Below are 342 nucleotides of genomic sequence, written 5' to 3' on the forward strand. Positions count from 1 at the left end.
TCAGGGATCAACATCAACCACTTTTGGTTCATGTTCTCGAACTGCTAGTGTACATTTTTAAGCTATTAAAAACATTACAAAGCTGCCTTTCGTAAAAGAACCCATCCATTCTTGTCCACTGCATGCATTATTAGTGTTGCTGTTATCTTATTATTATTATAATTACCATCATTTACATTTCTTAGTTTTGCCTTAAATCTTAGTCAACCGCGCTTATGTGTTGTCCCCATGAACGTCTATCCTCTGCATCTCTTGCCCTCAGATTCAGCTGTCTCTTGTCCTTCTCCACTCTATATTTCCATCTAAATCTCCCTCTCGAAGCCTACCTCATCCACCTGTCTG

The sequence above is a fragment of the Penaeus monodon genome, chromosome 16 (assembly GCF_015228065.2).
Source record: "Penaeus monodon isolate SGIC_2016 chromosome 16, NSTDA_Pmon_1, whole genome shotgun sequence".
NCBI classification, from domain to species: Eukaryota; Metazoa; Arthropoda; class Malacostraca; order Decapoda; family Penaeidae; genus Penaeus; species Penaeus monodon.